The following is an 18,593-nucleotide window of genomic DNA, read 5'->3' as shown; positions in this document are numbered from 1 at the left end:
AATATAGGTTTGGGGAATAGTATTTTAGGAATGGGGTTTATTGTTTTAGGGGTTCAAGCTCAATGTTTTAGCTTTAATTTTTTGAAGGGCAGTATATTGTATTCAAATATAAATAAAAAAAAACATATAGTATTTAAATTTTCTTGGAGATGGCAACAATGTGAGCCTACTGATACAGGCATAGCTGCACTTTGTTTGCAGTATATCAAATACTGCAGTACAGTTTAGTGCCAGATTTGTACATGCAGCAAAGTACCACATCCTCTTTCCCCCACTATTACAATAGCTACTAAAAAAGATAGGCAATCCTCTGCATTCATCATGAGGTCTATAGGGGAGGCAGAGTTTGTTCACATGGAGCTAGTGGGGGTGAATAAGTTCTGCATCTGTGGGCAGTGGTGGCTGGTGCTCAAATTTTGTTGGGGGGGTGCAAACAAACTGACAAATTCTGAAAAAAAAACATCAATTGCAGCCTCACTTTGCCATCAAACGCAGCCACTGTGCCATAAAACGCAGCCACTGTGCCCATCAATTGCCACCACTGTGCTATCTAATGCAGTCACTGTGCACATCAATTGCCGCCACTGTGCCCATCAAACGCCACCACTTTGCCCATCAAACGCCACCACTGTGCTCATCAAACGCAGCCACTGTGTCCATCAAACACTGCCACTGTGCCCATCAAACACTACCACTGTGCCAATTCACTCAACCTTAAAGGGGTTGTAAACTCTCTTGTTTTTAAATAAAAATAACAAACATGCCTATACTTACCTGCTCTGTGCAATTGTTTTGCACAGAGCAACCCCAATCCTCTTCTTCTGGGGTCCCCCGCTGAAACTACTGGCCCCTCCTCTTCATAGAGTGCCCACACGGAACGCCCTTTCCATTGGGGTGCCCATGCGGGCTCGCTCCTGAGTCATGCTGCTGGGTCCATTGAAACAGACAGCCCTGCCCCCAGCTCCCATGTCATTGGATTTGATTGACAGCCAAAGCAGCTCCCGCCGCTATCAATCTGGCCAATAAGGAGAGAGACAGCGGCTGGAGCCGCTGCACTTGTGCACATTAATGGATCGGGCTTGGGTAAGAAAAAGGGAGGGGGGGGTCTAGAGGGGAGCTGCAGCACAGAACATTTTTCACCTTAAAGCGGTTGTATACCCGCTGTATTTTTCTTTTTTAAACCTGAAAAGCAAAAGCCATAATCAGCTAGTATGCCCCGCATACTAGCTGATTATGAAATACTTACCTTGGAACGAGGTGAGAGGAACATATCTGGTCCACGCAGAGGGAGATGTCATCTTTCCTTGGCGTGTCTTCCGGGTTTTGCCACTCCAGCGCTGTGATTGGCTGGATCGGTGATGTCGTCACTCCCGCACATGCGCGCGGGAAACTTCTCTCCGGCAAGGTCTGGCGGCTGCCGGCCCTTTAGCCGAGGATCCCCGCTGCGCCGCTGCAGTCAGCGGCGTATTGTGGGGGGAATATCTCCTAAACCTGTAAGGTTTAGGAGATATTCTTTATACCTACAGGTAAGCCTTTTTATAGGCGTACCTGTAGGTTAAAGTGGTAGTACAGAGTTTACTACCACTTTAATGTATAATGCATTAAAGCGGGGGGTTCACCCTAAAAAAAAAATTCGAACATTACATTGAGCCGAGTTGTGAGAATGACATTTTGCTGACCTTTTTTATCTTCTTGCCGTACATACCGTTTTATCTATATTTTCACCGCGGCTTCCGGGTATGTAATCCTGCGGGACTGGACGTTACTGTTCACATGCTAATTGATTGACATGCTTCCCAACGGCACATACAGCGCGTCACGAGTTGCCGAAAGAAGCCGAACGTCGGCAACTCGTGACGCGCTGTATGCGCCGGTGGGAAGCATGTCAATCAATTAGCATGTGAATAGGAACGCCCAGTCCCGCAGGATTACATACCCGGGAGCCGCAGTGAAAATATAGATAAAACGGTATGTACGGCAAGAGCATAAAAAAGGTCAGCAAAATGTCATTCTCACAACTCGGCTCAATGTAATGTTAGAATTTTTTTTTAGGGTGAACCCCCGCTTTAAGGTGAAAAACCTTGAGGCTTTACAACCACTTTAATGCAGGTAAAATAGTAATTCAATAACTTAAAACTGATACCTGAAAGCTAAATGGATAAATTTGTCTCTGCATTTTGTTGTACAGTCATGATCCAATTCTGCATGCTGCTGCAACACTAGGTTTTACATTTTGTGCTGGGAAGCTGAAAAGTTTAGAGGTAATAACTTTAAATAATATCAGCACAATATTGCCTGACATTTCTGTACATTAGAATGTCAGCTTGTGCCTAGGGAAAGGAGAAGATATTTAGGTTATTTTTTTCAGGGACAATCACAAATTCACAACTTTGCAACTTCGCAACTTCACATTTGAAGCTACACATTTGTACACATTTTATCTGTTTCTTTTTCTAGCAAATCTTCAAGCAATATCAAGTGAATATGTGAAAATATAAGAATATTAGACATTAAAACAAAATCACAGTGAGCACGTACAGCACAGTACTATAAGGCTTAAAATTCCTGACATTTTTCTTTTCCAGACAAAGATGGTTTGCTTTCTTATCACCTACCCTGTTTTTTTAACATTGTTTATTTTGGATTTCTCAGAAATAATGTTTACAATAAAATGTAACAAAAGTAACACTTTTTATATACATAAGAGAAAATAGAGCTCAGAAAGTATGATTAAAACAGATCTCATACAGTTAGATAGTAATGCTCCATTCACAAATAGGTGATTTGAATCGGTGGGCAGAATCGTGGCAAAACGCGGGGCGTGTTCGTGATGCAATTTTTTCTCAATGGCACGCTAAACGCGGTGCAATTTATGGAACGATTGTTGCGAGACAAATCGCGTTAAAATTGTGCAACCAAAATTGTGGGATGCGTGTTGCCCAAAAGAAGTTCTGATTCAAAATGCCTACGTGTGAATGAAGCCTAAGCCCTTGTTCACATTGGAGCGACGTGTCATGCGATTGACATGTCGCACCCTATTGCCAGCAATCGCACTGATCAAATCGGTGCAACGCAGTTGTTACGGTGCCACATCAATTTGAAAAAGTAGTTACTACACTACTTTTTGGCGATTTCGGGTACAACTTGCATAGACATCTGTGCATGAAGCCACACATATGTCTTTCAAGTTGCACCCGAAGTTGTACTGACAATTGTGAGATTCCCACAAATCAAAAGTCGCAGCTAAAAGCTGTAGTAACAATAACTCTCCCTTCACACTTTGCAATTCAGAATCGGGGCGGAATCACCACGATTCTGCCCATAAGTTCTAAATTGTGTGGCAATCGGTGCAAAACGTGTAATGCCAATGTTCTGAATGTCACCCCAAATAGGGTGTGATTATGCCGCGATTGTTATGCAACAGAACTGCGCTGCAAATTGCAGCAAAATGCCACTTAAAAATCGCATACAGCTTGTTGGCCCAAAAAAAACAGGAGCTTGAAATGAATGTTTTTTTTTTTCTGCTTGACACACAAAACTGCTCACAAAAAATCGCAAGCATGCAGTAAAACCTGTAGCAATGCAGAAACAATACATATACTTTGCAGAAGCAAAATTATGCAGAGTCTGTCTGAGGCTGGGTTCACACTATTGGATGTAGGTTTTTTCCGCATTCAATTCGCAATAGCAGGAGATTGTGACCGCCTCTCTATGGAGCCGGTTCACATCTCCGGAGTGGCTCTGATGTGTATTTGCACAGGAGCCCTGTGCGTCTTTGGTATGTTTCAGGTCCAAATTCAGCCAAAATTTGGGCTGAAATCGGACCTGAAACAGTGAATAGGGATGCACTGGACCCCTGCTGTGGTTTGCTCTCCTGTGCAGCCTAACTGAAAGAAAAAAAAGAGACCTGCAAAAAAAAGAAAAGAAAAAAAATTTTTGTCCTGCGAGTCCAGAGAGCACAAGTATACCCTTTCCTCGGGCGAATCCAATAACAGGGTAAATTATTATTGATCACAAGCGATAAACATACTGTATATGGTAAGCTCACAGGTTGAAGAACTGCTCCTCTGAAGTTCTGCTCTAGGGAGAGGTGAACCAATAGGAGAGAAAAGGAAATGCTTGGAGCTTATGGGGAGAGAAAGGGGAAAGTGAGGACTGAGATTTTCTGCAAAGAACCATGTTGCTTTTGTGTTTGCCCTCCATAAGAGGCAAAGTTTTTCTGTGAACTTAACTTGAAGTTGTTTTATAGTTCTGTAGGTTACAATGGTTTAAAAGTCTTTCCATGGCAATCACATGCTATTGAAGCGACTAAAGCCATGTACACACGATTGGTTTGTCCGATCAAAACAGACCAATGGACTGTTTTCATCGGACAAACCGATCAAGTGTGGGCCCCATCGGTCTTTTTTCCATTGGTGAAAAAAAATGGAACATGTTTTAAATTTTTCCTATGGATAAAAAAACGATAGATTTTTTTTGTATAATGTGAAAGATGATGTTAAGCTGAGTAGATACCCAACTTGTCACGCTTTAAAATTGCTCACACTCGTGGAATGGCACCAAACTCTATAGGCGACGCTTGAATTTTTTTTACAGGTTACCAGTTTAGAGTTACAGAGGAGGTCTAGTGCTAGAATTATTGCACTCAGCGATAGCTCACATGTGTGGTTTGAACGGCGTTTACATATGTGGGCGGGACTTTGTGCGCATTCGTTTCTGAGCACGAGCTACTGGGGACAGGGGCATTTTACCATTTTTTTCCACATTTGTCTGTGTGGAACTCCATGGGAGAAAAATCCACACATGCTCAGAATCAAGTCGACGCATGCTCGGAAGCATTGAACTTCATTTTTTTTTCCGGCTTGTCGTAGTGTTGTACGTCACCGCGTTTTGGCACGGTCAGATTTTTGACTGATGGTGTGTAGACAAGACTGATGAAAGTCAGCTTCATCGGATATCCGATGAAAAAATCCATCGGATTAGATTCCATCAGATATCCGATCAGGTGTACAGGGCTTTAGTCTGTCTAGTTTATAATCCATAATGGATTACATATATTGAATATGGTCCACTCCCGACCTACCCTCTAACCTTTTATAAAAAAAATAAAGTAAGTAAGTTGTGAACCTTATGTGGATGCGTTTTAATGCGATGGGTGGTTTATGGTCCTACAGACTGCTCACCAGCAACTGTGAGGTCTTGCTGTCTGTTACAAAAAAAAATCTGTATAAGCTGGCGAGGTGCTCCTATCCTTTCAAAACTTCAATAAAAAGAAAAAAGGACACGTAAAGTTTACCACAATGCAGCCAAACACTATCTGTAGTACCCTGCCCTAGGCTGACTAAATTGTGTTTTTGGCTCTGCTGTATTCAGCGGAGCACCAATTTATTTCTCAGGTATTTTCAGTTTTATGCCTATGCCTGGTTGTTAATTGCTCCTCCCTGCCTCTGGAAAAAAAATCTAGAAATAGAGTAGAAGGCTTAGCCACTGGGTTATGAATACTTATCTGACCTAGGAGGGAGGCCCAGAAGGTATGCCTGGGGAGAAGATACATGTTTGGGAAAGGCTGATCAGAGCTCTTTCCTCTGGAGCCTCTCCCCCTGGGAGCCAGACTGTGGTACAGAAGAGTTGTTGCTGTTAGGCAGTGCATACGAGGCACAAGGGTGCCACCTCCACGATTCATGTGTCTGGTTCCCTAATCTACATGCAGGGCACCAGATGCATTAATTCCAATGGGGGTTTTAGTTTTTTAGAAGCAGGTATATAGGGACAGAGGTTCTAAAAGGCTTCAAAAAAGGGTGGGCTTGCGGCGCAGGGTACTGTGCCGCAAGCCCACCCAGTTGTGTAACAATAGCAAATTAATATTCGTTATTGTCTTCCTAAATTCTCCTCCCAGCCAATCTGGAAGCGGGTACTGAGACTGTCACCCAATTGGCAGAGAGGAGAAGCGATCCTATCAGCCACTGAGAAGGAGGAGGGAGGAGACACAGGGGAAGCTTCCATGAAACACCAGGAGAAGAAGACACATGTTGAAGCTTCCACAACCTAGATGGGGTAAGTGCAGGTCTGGTGACCGACCTGGGGGGAGTGTGCCTGTGACCCGATTAACAGGGGGGTGGAGTGGTATTGGGTAGATTGTTTGCTGCCTTCCTTCAAAAAATATACCACCAGATGCTGTTATGCCTCAGCATGTGCTTGGCTGAGGGTCTCCGAGGCACCTGGACTTAAAGAAACTTGCTGGAAAACATCACTTGTAGAAGCTGGGCTGGAGAGAGAATTCTTTCACTGGAGAAGTGTTCACTGGAGAAGGGGAACTAGTTAGGGACTTTGCTTCTGGACATTGTGAGTAGGATGTTTCACCTAGAACTATAGGTGTGCCAGTACTTTGAGGGTTGTATACCAAAGGTGGCTACAAGGTCTGCAAGTTCTCATACAGCATCTCAGATTAGCTTGCTGTCCCTTCTACTTCTGTCCTCTTATACCTAGGTGTGCTCTGAAGTGTCCTGCACCCTCATCCCTCTACCCATCTATATTAAAGTACTGCAATAAATCTGATAAAAGACACCCCTAGACTGCGCTTGAATTTTGTCGGAGTGCTCTGAAACTGGTACCTGGGCCAGCAGCCTCTCTAAAAACATTTAGTAACTGTAACATTATTAGCATCTATTTTACAGCAGTATTGTTCATTTTTCACTTCTCCTTTTTTTAAAGGTTAGCTATCATGCCTTCCTTTAGCAAGACAAAATGTTCTCTTCGTTCATTAATGGTTTATTAATTAAGCCTTAACTTTGAGAATCAACGGCATAATTATATGGTTTGATTTATATTTAAATATCATTTTCACGTATGGCTGAACAAATCTGAAATAAATTCTTCCGACCTTTTTGTAAGCATTGACACAATGTTGTAAAAACAATCGGATTCATTATAAAATTGGCATTATCATCATTTATACATTATGTGAGCTATTTGGAATTATCATAGATATTCAACTTTTTTCAAAAGTATTTTTTGAACTAGAGGTAAAGACTGATGGGCTTATTTTCCTTAACCACTTCAGCCCCTGAGGATTTGGCTGCCACTTTTTGCAATTTGGAACTGTGTTGGTTTAACTGACAATTGTGTGGTTGTGCGACGTGGCTCAAACAAAAGTGATGTCCTTTTTTTCCCACAAACAGAGCTTTCTTTTGGTGGTATTTGATCACCTCTGCGGTTTTTATTTTTTACGCTTTTACGCTTATATATATACATACAGGGTGGGCCATTTATATGGATACACCTTAATAAAATGGGAATGGTTGGTGATATTAACTTCCTGTTTGTGGCACATTAGTATATGTGAGGGGGGAAACTTTTAAAGATGGGTGGTGACAATGGCAGCCATTTTGAAGTCGGCCATTTTGAATCCAACTTTTGTTTTTCCAATAGGAAGAGGGTCATGTGACACATCAAACTTATTGTGAATTTCACAAGAAAAACAATGGTGTGTTTGGTTTTAATGTAACGTGAATGAAGCTAGGACAGCCACTGATGTTTCTTCATTAGACCCCTTTCACACTGGATACGCCTATAGCGGAGCGTTAAAATCGTGGTAAAACACCACTATTTTACCGTGATTTTACCGCGATTTTACAGCGATTTTAATGCTCTGCTATAGGTGTATCCAGTGTGAAAGGGGTCTAATGAAGAAACATCAGTGGCTGACCTAGCTTCATTCAGCAAGAGCCCACAGCGTAGCACTCGCCGCATGTCACTGGAGAGCACATTGAACACATTTTATAAGTGGTCAGAAACTTGTAAATAATTCATGAAAGAATAAAGTTACGTTAAAACCAAGCACACCATTGTTTTTCTCGTGAAATTCACGATAAGTTTGATGTGTCACATGACCCTCTTCCTATTGAAAAAAACAAAAGTTGGATTCAAAATGGCCAACTTCAAAATGGCCGCCATGGTCACCACCCATCTTGAAAAGTTTCCCCCCTCACATATACTAATATGCCACAAACAGGAAGTTAATATCACCAGCCATTCCCATTTTATTAAGGTGTATCCATATAAATGGCCCACCCTGTATGTATATATATATATATATATATATATATATATATATATATATATATATATATATATATATATATAAATTCCTCAGTTTTGGCTGATACGTATTATTCTACATATTTTTGGCACAATGAGCGTTTATTGATTGGTTTGCGCAAAAGTTATAGCATCTGAAAAATAGGGGATAGTTTTATGGCTTTTTTATAAATATTTTTTTTTTACTAGTAATGGCGGCGATCATCGATTTTCATCGTGACTGCAACATTATGGCGGACACATCAGACACTTTTGACGCTATATTGGGACCATTCACATTTATACAGCAATTAGTGCTATACAAATGCACTGATTACTGTATAAATGTGACTGGCAGGGAAGGGATTACCCACTAGGGGACTAAGAAGGGGTTAAGTGTGTCCTAGGGAGTGATTCTAACTGTGTGGGGGCTGGGCTTACTGTGACATGACACTGAATGCTGCTCCCGATTACAGGGAGCAGACAATAAGTGTCCTGTCACTAGGCAGAACAGGGAGATGCCTTGTTTACACAAGCATCCCCCCGTTCTGCAGCTCTGTGACATGATTGCGGGACACCAAGGGACACCGAGTCCGCGGGTCCCGCTGGCACGGTCACAGTATACATGACAGCCTCAGGTTCTGATGTGCTCTGTGATCTAGTAACATTGGTCATACTTTGGTCTTCTGATGCTGTTTTCCATAGTTTGGGTTTTTGCCTTCTGATGCTGGTTGTTCTGGTTTGAGCTTCTCTGGGCTTTAGAAAATGTGTTTGGCTTTTGCCATTTGGACCTGATTCAGTGTTTCTGTTCATAGTCCTGCTTTTTAAAATTTCTCAGGCTTTCCATGCTCAGTCTTGTTTCCCAGTTCTTGCTAACCTGCGTTTCTTTCTCCTATTTGCCTGTTTGTATTGAGGCACCACCTCTCTGTGCCTTTTCTTAGTATTTATGCCTCTACCCAATATGTTTTGTAGTTATTTACGATTCTTGTACTGTAAGTCCTCAGGATTCCAGCACTCCTGCTTTCTTGGGTATCTAAAAGTTACGTGCATGCATTAAGTTCCGATAAAAAGTTGGCTGCTATATTGAGAGCAGCTCGCTTAGACCACAAAAAAAATTCTGGATCTGTGGCTACATGCCCAGTTTGCCTCTTATGTTTAAATGCTGTCCTGTCTTGCTTTGATCCTTCAGTTTTATTATACTTTATTATATAATTGTATTACATTCTAGCACATCTTACAACCAGTTATGTGCAGCATGATGATTTTGTATATGGATGTAAATATTCAGGCCGTATTTCTTGTGCATTAGTGGACCTTTACCAAAACAGGGAAGTTCCATTTTAAGTCTGCCTCCCCCATCCCATCACTTTTGGAATATTTTTCTGTGGGGGGGGGGTTGGTACATGCCCCCGCTCTCCCCTGGAATTTTCTAGGCGACTCCACCAAAGGTTCTCCCTCCCCCTTTCTTTTTCACAGCCTCCTAGGTCCCTTTATAGGTCCCAGTAGGCTGTGGGCCCATTCACAAAGCGCAGTGCATCTCATGCATGCGCAGTGGGGAGCCAGCTTCCCACAGTAAGCATGCCGGTGCCAGGAACCCAAAGGCCGGAGAAGAACTGGTACAGGTGAGGACAGCACTGGATCCCTGGACAGGTAAATTCCTTTTATTAAGGAATCAACTACAATTACAGTATTAGTAACTGCTGATTTTTTTTTTTTTGTCAGACTAAACAATCTCTTAAAGGAGTAAAAAGTTCTTCTTTTTAATCTATTCCTACACCTAGTGACAGTATATCATTGGATATAAAAAAGTAATAAAGGGAAATAAATCTTTCATATTTTACACTTGTTAAAATTAGCTCAGTTATTATAGTGTCTATATTTCAATGCAGGAATTAAATTTAATTTCCCATTTACAATGGTGTAATTCTATTTTTGGTCACTGCTAATAGTTCCTTTTTTTCTTCATACAAGACAGTGTTAGGATTCTTATGCTTTTTAATCAAGAGCTCCATCTCTTTCATTTGGTAACTGCTTTTTCAGTATGACCCGTTAACAGTGAAATCGCTGGTAGCTTTCCAGAACATTTGTAAAAAAAAAAAAAAGAACATCTAAAGTTCAGTATATTATAGTGTCTGCCTAATTAAGCGTTTAAATAATAGTGGGAGACAATTCAGTTTCTGGCTTTGGGACATACAAAGCAGTATATTGGTAACTTCCTCCCATTTGAGTCCCATACTGTTGTAATCCAGATTCATTGCTACCCAGAAATTAAAGAGCACCTTTCCCACCTCTTACTAAATTTCACATCAGCATGTGGTTCTGTCTTTCCTAGTAAGAAGTTGCGAGTTTAAAACTTAGGCAATTTGCATTGTGTGTATGGGTTTTCTTCTCCTATTTTTATAATGCAGCTTATTTGTACATGGTTAAAGCACAAATCAAAATGACAAAAGATTCACGAGTACATATATGCATCCTTATATTACTATCTTTAAGATATACCAGTTTTACAAATAGGGAAAAAAGCAGGGTGTAGCACAACAAAAGTGCACAGTAAAGGATAAATTAAGAAATAACACAACTTAACAGTGTGCAACATCAGAAAAACCCAGGAAAAGGATTTATAACTGAGTAGTAATAGTGAGTGATTACCCATCTATTTTTCTACTTTATCTTACAAAAAAGGTGTAAGTAAAAAGCCTAAGGAGGTTGGGTTTACGTGTGTTGTTAATACATTCTACCAATTCATCACAAATATCAGAATTTGTTAGGGCAATCTGAGGTCTCACTGTGTTCATTATACATTTTCAGGCTTCAGAGAAAATATCTGTAAATGTAAGGGGTTGTAAAGGTAAAAAAAAAAAACCCTAAATAGCTTCCTTTACCTTCCTCACGTCCTGTTCTTCTGTCTGTAACTCCACACAGTAATGCAAGGCTTTCTCCCTGGTGTGGAGTGTCGTGCTCGCCCCCTCCCTTGAGGGGGCGAGCAAGAGAGTCAGGACGCCCACTAACACACAGCTCCTTTCTCTATCTGCAACGTAGTGAGCGTCCTGACTCTCCTGCTCGCCCCCTCCCCCCTCAAACCAAGTTACTCTCAATCCAAAGTTTTACTGTATTCAAATCCTCATGTATCTTTTCTTATACACCACAATGCTCACATTTATTAGGGGCTTCAGCGCACCACTCTATAGAAAGCTGAATCGCTGAGACCGATCTTCCCTGAGGAAGATACGTCACATGCCTGTATCGACACGCGTTGGGGAGGGGACAGGATGGAGCAGGAGACAGCTGATCTGTTTCAACATGGAAGGACATACTATTTCAGCGTTCTCAGTGATTTGGCTTTCTATAGAGTGGTGCACTGAAGCCCCTAATACTAGTGAGTACCGGTAAAGGGGCTAATGTTGATTAATAAATAAAATAAAATAAATCACACTATCAAGCTTCTTTTGTTGTTCTTTATGAGTGTGGAAACAGCGTCAATGAGCAGCCCAGGATCTCCTCACTGACACTGAAACCAGGGGTGGTTCATATGCGTGTTTTGAACAAACTTGATTGTGAGGTCACATGCTCGAACACATAAGCGGACACAAGAACACGTTTGCATCACCAGTACAAGATTTGATCAATTTTGGAATGGACTTTATTATTTAATCATGTTCTTTTTTTCACATGATTTCTTGCTATTAATACATTTTTGCATATAGCACTTTAGTTCACTGGATCACTTTATTAATTTTTGCATGTACAGTACTTGGATCACTAATATAAGATACATGATGTTCTGATTATATATGCTTTATGGTATATCATTTTGCACAAAAACACTTTATTGATTTTTGCATTGTCACTAGGGCACCTTACCCATTTCAGCATATATTTGGTGTATGAGAAAAGATACATGAGGATTTGAATATATGATTTATGGTATCATTTATTTATATATATTTTTTCAGTGTATTTTTGCACAAAAACACTTTCTTCATTGTCAGTTTATTAGGGCACTCATGCCAATAATAAGATAGCACAGCATATCTTTGTATATATATTGCTTGTGCACGGTCGTATGGCATGTGATCAGTGCTTGCAGCTGTCTGGATAGGTGATCCCTTTTTTTAGACTGTCACCTAACTGGCTAGGACTCTGATAAATAGCGTATATAACAAATTACTCGGAAGCACCCAGTGTTGGGAGAATGGATCTTGTATCTGAATCCAGCATTTTGTGTGTGATGCCTACTAGCATTGGACTCATGTTTGTTGTTACCCCGATTTAAAATTTGCCACCAAAAGAAAGCTTTATTTGTGGGAAAAAAAAGGTACATCGATCTTATTTGGGTACTGCTTTGCAAAACCGTGCATTTGTCAGTCAAAACAACGCAGTACCATATCACGAAAAATGACCTGGTCATTAAAGGGGTAAACCCTTCCGGGCTGAAGTAGTTAATCTTAGTGCATCTCAGTATGCGTCAATGTGCATGGTTGTGGCTATGCTGTCAGTACAGTAAGTGGCATAAGATCGCCATCATCATTTATTAGTCACAGAAAGTGCAATTGCTAATTGCCTCTACTTACAGTAATCTGAATAGTTTTTACTTGTAACTCATAGTCAGTGGGAAAAAAACTGAAAGGTCAAAGTAAAACTGGAAGCTACAGGGGCAACATCAGAAAATTACATAATGTTTGCCTTATGTCACCTGTGTGTGTTGCAACAACTATATGCAATTCAAATATTAAAATATGTTTTAATGCTACAGGCTTCAAAAGCCCTGCCTGAAAATAATCCTACACATGGCAGGTGTGTTATGTCCCATGCAAATGTTTCCTGAACTGGAGAGCAATATATCAAAATGTGTCAATCCTGCACAGGTGAAAAATGTTGGCCTCCTGTTCCTAATACAGGGTACAATCAACATCGTGACCAGTAATTTCTTCCATCCCACAGCTGCCATGCTTGCTTTCCTGATGGTGCTTGTCCAGCTATTTTGTTGTAGGGCCAGTTCACACCACATGCAGTCCAATACGTTTTTGTTCAGCATCAAAAATGCATGGAAAGTAGGTTATATGGTTTCCAATGGCATAGTTCACATCAGAGTGGTCATTTCTAGGACTTTTCAATTCCAGGAAAAAAAAGTAGAAAATGCTAAAATTTTCCTGCACTGGACTGTACTGCAATGCAGTAAAACGCATCAAAAAAGCACTGAAACACACTGGAATGCACTGGTACACATCAAAAATGCACTGGACTCTAGTATAGTGAATATAAAAACAGGAAAAAAGAAGAAAAAAAGCACCTGGAATGTATCCGCAAAAGCATAAAAACCGCTCAGGAACGCATTAAAAACGCGTTAAAAACGTGCATGTAGAAACGGATCTGGAGTGTGTTTTTGTGGTGTGAACCAGCCCTTGAAGAAAAAAAGATTATGATAGTTGTGGAAAAAGCAAAATGAAGAATAAAAAAAAACAATACAGCAATATTCTCAGCAAAACTATGCTTTTATCTTAGGTATGTTTTTATCTGATCATCCTACTATGTGTGTAGAAATCCAGCAGGTAACAATGTTTTTTTATTTTTCAAGATATTTTTTTATTCTAGGCACCACCATGAACCAGATATTCCGACTGACGACATCATTGGCAGAGCAGGTTTGGAAAAGTTTTATCTGTTAATAAATACCAGGCAGATCAGATTATTTTCTTACAAAAGATGTTATAATGAATATAATTTTGAAACTCCCATAGGCAGGATAAATATATCTGACACTAAGAAGTATACGTATAATTATTTTTATATTTTATTATGCTGCAGCCTATGATTGTCCTTCAACTTCATTAGTAAGCATTGTTCTATTTTTAAATGACTTTTGTTAATTTCCATTATGTGTATACCCTACATTGTTGATTATGCTTGGCAGGAAGGAGAGGTAGATGTTCATTATAGGCAATGCTCTCCCATTGGTTACTATAGTTACATGATTGTATCAGCAAAATCCAATTCATTATTCTTCAAGGCATAGGCCCCATACACACGAGAGGATTTATCCGCAGATACGGTCCAGCGGACCGTATCCGCGGATAAATCCTCTCAAAGATTTCAGAGGATTTCTATGCGATGGCGTGTACACACCATCGCATTGAAATCCGCGCTGAAATCCTCTGCCGATGACGTGTCGCGCCGTCGCCGCTATTATGACGCGGCGACGGGCGCGACGCTGTCATATAAGGAATTCCACGCATGCGTCAAGTCATTACGACGCGTGCGGGGAATCCCTTTAGACGGATGGATCCGGTAAGTCTGTACAGACGAGCGGATCCATCCGTTGGAATGGATTCCAGCAGATGGATTTGTTGAGCATGTCAGCAAATATCCATCTGCTGGAAATCCATCCCAGGGGAGATTTATCTGCGGATAAATATCCCACGGAGTGTACACACCATAGAATCTATCCGCTGAAACCCGTTTGCACGGATTTATCTGCGGATAGATTCTATGGTGTGTATGGGGCCTCAGTCTTTATAGTAGGTAGTGTGAACAAGTCTCATAGAAACCTGCATAAGATATAGATGGTCTGCATATAACTGTTTTTTTTTTTTTAGATTTTTCCATTTAATCCTTAAAAAGACCAATTGGCAATTTTGTCTTACAATGGACCAATCTATGGACCATAATTCAAGGAATCTTCATGTTTAACGCAGATTTACTGCCTTTTGTTTTACAATTTTGTGGACACGAAGGAGATCAGATTGTTGTATACAATTATACTAATTGTTAATATTAAAAAGACTTAGCACATGATGTGTAAAGCTACAAGTATCACACACAGCATGCTAAAAAGTTGGTAGGCGTTGCTATTTTAGAAGTGTTGTCTCCTGTGTACTGTAGTGACACGGATGTCGGCAATAGGAACCATCAATCTCTAAGGGAAAACAAAAGATTCCTTTAAGGCATGACATTTTCCTTTACTACGATTTTAAAGTATTATGATTCTGTCATTAATTTAATAAAGATACCAGAGATACCAGTTCTTAGTAATAGAAAAACTATTACACTCACCTCACCTCACTGGCACTCTGAGTTTCCTTACTTCACACCCTTGAATCATTGGAAGCTCCTACAGACTCTTCGGCAGTCAACACTTTCTGGTGTGCCCAGCCTTCATGCTTCAGCTCCATCTTCTGACCCCTACACCATTGCTGTGTCCTGTAGTACATAGTGCCCAAAGGATGGAGGCATTCAACATTCTGAAAGGATTGAATGCCGAAAAGTCTAATAGAGGGTGCAGCTCTGGACCAGTAATTGTGGTAGGCATGGGCCACAGAAGAGATGAGAATAACAACTGCTCTATTGCAGAGAACAGGCATTTTATTTTAGTTTTTAAGAAACATACTAGGGCCCGGATTCACAGACACTGGCGCATATTTATGCCGCCGTAGCGTATCTCCTTTACGATACGCCGACGCAGCGCAGAGAGGCAAGCACTGAATTCACAAAGCACTTCCTCCCAAATCTGCGCTGGGTTTCTAAGGCGTAAGTCGGCGTAAGTGGAAGTGGGCGTGAGCCATGCTAATGAGGCGTGACCCCATGCAAATGATGGGCCGAGCGCCAGACAGATACGAATTGCCAACTGCGCATGCGCCATCCCGTGGGCGCATCTCAGTGCGCTTGCTCACAATCACGTCAGAACAACTGCCTAAGATACGTCGGATCACTGCCTACGGTGTGAACATAACCTACGCCTAGTCATATTCACGTCCTACGTAAAATATGTCGGCTTGTGTTCCCTGGTGCAGCCCTTTGCATGAAGGCTGCTGAGTTACACCTCCTTTATGGGGCATAACTTTATTGCTGTATTGTTTTTTTTTATTCTTCATTTTGCTTTTTCCACAACTATCATAATCTTTTTTTCTTCAAAGGCTGGTTCACACCACAAAAACACACTCCAGATCCGTTCCGGCTACGTTTCTACATGCACGTTTTTAACGCGTTTTTAATGCGTTCCTGAGCGTTTTTTATGCTTTTGTGGATACATTCCAGGTGCTTTTTTCTTCTTTTTTCCTGTTTTTATTTTCACTATACTAGGGTCCAGTGCATTTTTGATGTGTCCCAGTGCATTCCAGTGTGTTTCAGTGCTTTTTTTAATGCGTTTTACTGCATTGCAGTACAGTCCAGTGCAGGGAAATTTTAGCATGTTCTACTTTTTTTTCCTGGAATTGAAAAGTCCTAGAAATGACCACTCTGATGTGAACTATGCCATTGGAAACCATATAACCTACTTTCCATGCATTTTTGATGCTGAACAAAAACGTATTGGACTGCATGTGGTGTGAACTGGCCCTACAACAAAATAGCTGGACAGGCACCATCAGGAAAGCAAGCATGGCAGTTGTGGGGTGGAAGAAATTACTGGTCGCAATGTTGATTGTACCCTGTATTAGGAACAGGAGGCCAACATTTTTCACCTGTGCAGGATTGACACTTTTTGTTTAATGTTTAAAAATGTTTGACCTTTCACACTGTCGCCGCATGCGGCGCACAGCAGGGGTCCATTGTGTGCTGGTTCACCGGTTCAGGTCCGGGACCTGAACCGGACCTGAACCGGTGAACCAGCACACAATGGACCCCTGCTGTGCAGGTCCGATTTCAGCCCGAATTTTGGGCTGAAATCAAACCTGAAACGCACCAAAAAAGGCACACGTTTTTCCGGCACAACGCACCGGACCCGCTGCGGAGATATGTGAACCAGCACCATAGAGAGCTAGTCACCTTTTTCTGCTATGCGAATTGAATGCGGAGAAACGCGAATTCAATTTGCATAGGTGTGAACCCGGCCTTAATGTTTATTTATTGTGATATTGATTTTTGGCACAACAATAATTTTTTGGGTTATATAAGCTACTGATTTTTTTTTTTTTTTTTAGTACAAGTAAGATGAATTTTACATATAGCATTGCATAGTGATGAATTATAAATATATTATCTCATTTATTTATGTATTTGGCTGAAAGCGTTGATGTGTTTGTTTATTTAATTTTCATATAAAGTGTTGTACTGACCTAACACTAGATTTGGGGTTAGCTAAAAGTAATGAATTTTACAAACCTTTTTATTGCACATAAGCACTGATGTGTTTTTTTTTTTGTATTATTCTTAGTTGCCTAACTCCAGTAATTCTTGTTACATTCGTGTGGTGAAGACACCTTAAAAGGAAACCATTCATGAGAGAAATATGGGAGCTGTCAGTGCTGACCCCCATCTGGAAATTCTATTCACCTGGCTGCCTCTGGCCTTGAATCATATGCTATGCAGCAAGTGAAGTCAGAACTTCTGACCTGCACATTATTTCCAGATCAGTGACTGAAAAAGTATTGAAGCATAACAGTCAGCATACGAACCAGCCAATTTGCGATTTAAGAATGAGGTCAACAATAGGAGCTTATATATTTTTCTCATGATGGGATTCCTTTAACCCTTTGGCTGCCATTGATGTGTCATTGCATTGAAAGAGTTAAAACACGGTGATCGCTACAATAGAACAGAGGTAAGTTTTCTGTGGCCATTTAATTCTGTCCTGTTTCTTTAATGTCCAGTAGTCATAAAACTGATTCATATTTGTTTATAATTTTTGTTTTCTTTTCATTACACAATATGCTTTTCAATATTCAGGAATTACCTCTGGATACATTTTGGTGCTGAGACACAGTTTTAGAGAAACATGGAACATTATAAGCAAAATTGAAATGCACATTGGAATGCAAATAGGTTTTTGCATTTTAAATGTGGCTTTTCAATAACTACATCATTAAAACGTGTAGAAGATATTAGGAGGCAATAAAAAGTGAGTCTAAAATGTAGAAATGATACAACTGGTCACAAATACAAACCTGAAACACTTCCAGGGACAGTTATTTCTAGGGACTAACCATTGATATTGGGGAATGAGAACAGAAAATAGAAACAGCTGGCTTATATGCAATATTTATAGTCTAGAAATGCTGAAAAATAAATCTATTTATTAACAATGGCAGCCCATAATGCAGGGTGCAGGGGCGCCCCCCCTATCCATGTGTCCGGCCCCCTAATCTACATGCGGGGCATGGAACACATGGATTCCAATGGGTTGTTTTTCTAAGCATGTGATTAAAACCAAAGGCTCTAAAAGGCTTAAAAAAGGGTGGGCTCAGGGCGCAGAGCACTGTGCCCCAAGCCCACCCAGTTGTGTGACATATTTGCTATTGTCATACCCATGCCATTCTGGAAATTGCACTGCGTTTTGCGATCTGTTTTGGGGTGTCCTTAAGATAACATTGACACCACAGCAGATCGCATGGACGCTGTGCAATTGTAATGCAAAGCAGGGAACACACAGAATTCACTGCGCTTCCAGCATCGTATAAGTTTTTACCAGACCTTAATGTCCATCAAACAAAAATATTACAATTTGGCTACAGATTCAGGCAACAAGCTTTGCCTAGGACTGCCTGGAAGGGATCACACTTTATGAGCTGTGAGAGTTTGCACTG

The sequence above is a fragment of the Rana temporaria genome, chromosome 5 (assembly GCF_905171775.1).
Source record: "Rana temporaria chromosome 5, aRanTem1.1, whole genome shotgun sequence".
Classification (NCBI taxonomy): Eukaryota; Metazoa; Chordata; class Amphibia; order Anura; family Ranidae; genus Rana; species Rana temporaria.
Note: the sequence above shows the minus strand (reverse complement) of the source record.